The sequence below is a fragment of the Lolium rigidum genome, chromosome 7 (genome assembly GCF_022539505.1).
Source record: "Lolium rigidum isolate FL_2022 chromosome 7, APGP_CSIRO_Lrig_0.1, whole genome shotgun sequence".
Lineage (NCBI taxonomy): Eukaryota > Viridiplantae > Streptophyta > Magnoliopsida > Poales > Poaceae > Lolium > Lolium rigidum.
In genome coordinates this window covers 75,778,260-75,780,947 of record NC_061514.1, presented here as the reverse complement: position 1 = coordinate 75,780,947, position 2,688 = coordinate 75,778,260, and the positions used below count along the sequence as shown (strand labels likewise).

The 2,688-nt window shown below is 54.7% G+C and overlaps 1 non-coding gene across 1 annotated transcript in view; it reads left to right on the top strand.

Moving 5' to 3' along the window:
* Positions 1 to 2,478, top strand: part of LOC124680028 — a 3,354-nt gene extending 876 nt beyond the window's left edge. The window contains exon 1 of the ribosomal RNA XR_006995432.1: positions 1 to 2,478. This exon is cut by the window's left edge and continues 876 nt beyond it. This is a non-coding gene — a ribosomal RNA (28S ribosomal RNA).
* The last annotated feature ends 210 nt before the right edge of the window (positions 2,479 to 2,688 follow it).

The following is a 2,688-nucleotide window of genomic DNA, read 5'->3' as shown; positions in this document are numbered from 1 at the left end:
GACGTGCAAATCGTTACGTCGACTTGGGTATAGGGGCGAAAGACTAATCGAACCATCTAGTAGCTGGTTCCCTCCGAAGTTTCCCTCAGGATGGCTGGAGCCCATTACGAGTTCTATCAGGTAAAGCCAATGATTAGAGGCATCGCGGGCGCAACGCCCTCGGCCTATTCTCAAACTTTAAATAGGTAGGATGGTGCGGCTGCTCCGGTGAGCCGCGCCACGGAATCAGGTGCTCCAAGTGGGCCATTTTGGTAAAGCGGAAGCTGACGTGCGGGATGAAGCCGGAAGCCGGAGTTACGAGTGCCCAAGCTGCGCTAACCTAGAACCCACAAGGGTGTTGGTCGATTAAGACGAGCAGGACGGTGGTCATGGAAGTCGAAATCCGCTAAGGAGTGTGTAACAACTCACTACCGAATCAACTAGCCCGAAAATGGATGGCGGCTGACGCGCGACCCACCCGGCCATGCGGGCAAGCGCCATGCCCCGATGAGTAGGAGAAGCGGCGGCCATCTGCAAAACCTAGGCGCGAGCCAGGCGGAGCGGCCGTCAGTGCAGATCTTGGTGGTAGTAGCAAATATTCAAATGAGAACTTTGAAGGCCGAAGAGGAGAAGGTTCCATGTGAACGGCACTTGCACATGGGTAAGCCGATCCTAAGGGACGGGAGTAACCCAGCGAGATAAGCGCGATCACGCATCCCGAAAAGGAATCGGGTTAAGATTTCCCGAGCCGGGATGTGGCGGTTGATGACGGCGTTAGGAAGTCCGGAGAGCCGGCGAGAACCTCGGGAAGAGTTATCTTTTACGCAGCAGCCTGCCAACCACAGAATCGGTTCAGCAGGAGGTAGGGTCCGGTGGTCGGAAGAGCACCGCACGTCGCGCGGTGTCGGTGCGCCCGGCGGCCCATGAAAATCCGGAGGACCGAGTACCGATCCACGCCGGTCGTACTCATAACCGCATCGAGTCTCCAAGGTGGGCAGCCTACGGCCAATGGAACAATGTAGGCAAGGAAGTCGGCAAAGCGGATCCGTAACCCGGGAAAAGGATTAGCTCGAGGAGCTGGGCTCGGGGTCCGGCCCCGAACCCGTCGGCTGTCGGCGGATTGCTCGAGGCTGCTCACGCGGCGAGAGCGGAGTGCCAGCGTGCCGGCAGAGGACGGACGGGAATCGTCCCTCCGGAGGCTTTCCAGAGCATGAAGCGGTCGACTCGAGAACTGGTACGGACAAGGGAATCGACTATTTAATTAAAACAAAGCATTGCGATGGTCACTCGCGGATGCGGCGCTAATGTGATTTCTGCCGATGCTTACGAATGTCAAAGTGAAGAAATTCAGCCAAGCGCGATATACGGCGGGAGTAACTATGACTCTCTTAAGGTAGCCAAATGCCTCGTCATCTAATTAGTGAGCGCATGAATGGATTAACGAGATTCCCACTTGTCACTGTCTACTATCCAGCGAAACCACGCCAAGAGAGCGGGCTTGGCGGAATCAGTGAGGAAAGAAGACCTGTTGAGCTTGACTCTAGTCCGACTTTGTGAAATGACTTGAGAGGTGTAGGATAAGTGGGAGCCTTCTACAGGCGCAAGTGAAATACCACTACTTTTAACGTTATTTTACTTATTCCGTGGGTCGGAGGCGGGGCAAGTCCCCTCCTTTTGGCTCCAAGGCCGGTTTCTACAGGGCTGATCCGAGCAGAAGACATTGTCGGGTGGGGAGTTTGGCTGGGGCGGCACATGTTAAAGATAGCGAGGTGTCCTAAGATGAGCTCAACGAGAACGGAAATCTCGTGTGGAACAAAAGGGTAAAAGCTCGTTTGATTCTGATTTCCAGTACGAATCTGAACCGTGAAAGCGTGGCCTATCGATCCTTTAGATCTTCGGAGTTTGAAGCTAGAGGTGTGGAAAAGTTACCACGGGGATAAGCGGCTTGTGGCAGCCAGCGTTCATAGCGGCGTTGCTTTTTGATCCTTCGATGTCGCTCTTCCTATCATTGTGAAGCGGAATTCACCAAGTGTTGGATTGTTCACCCACCAATAGGGAACGTGAGCTGGGTTTAGACCGTCGTGAGAGCGAGGTTAGTTTTACCCTACGATGACGAGTGTCGCGATAGTAATTCAACCTAGTACGAGAGGAACCGTTGATTCACACAATTGGTCATCGCGCTTGGTTGAAAAGCCGGTGGCGTGAAAGCTACCGTGTCGCGGATTATGGCCGAAACGCCTCTAAGTCAGAATCCAAGCTAGCTAGCGACGCTGCGCCCGCCGCCGCTCCGGCCCACGTTAGGGCGCTTCGCCTCAAGGGCCGTGCCATTGGCTAAGCCGGTCGGCCGATGTGCCGTGGCCGGCCGCCTCAGCTCCCTTCCCAGCAGGCGGTGGGCTGAATCCTTGCAGAGCGACTTAAATGCGCGACGGGGCATTGTAAGTGGCGAGTGAGCGCTTGCGCCACGATCCGCGAGATCCAGCCACGTCGCTGCAGATTAGATCCCTCCCCAACTCTTCATTTCGAAGGACGGGTTCCATTGGATTTTCCGTCCAAGCTATGATGCCTCCCAAAAGCTCTAAGTACATTGGATAAAGCACCAAGTCATGGGGAAAGTACACAAGGTCTAGCGGAAACCACCTAGCAGCAGAATGCGAATTGTGGTGTCGTGCACATGCATGTTTGAGAATTTACAAAGTCATTGACATACAA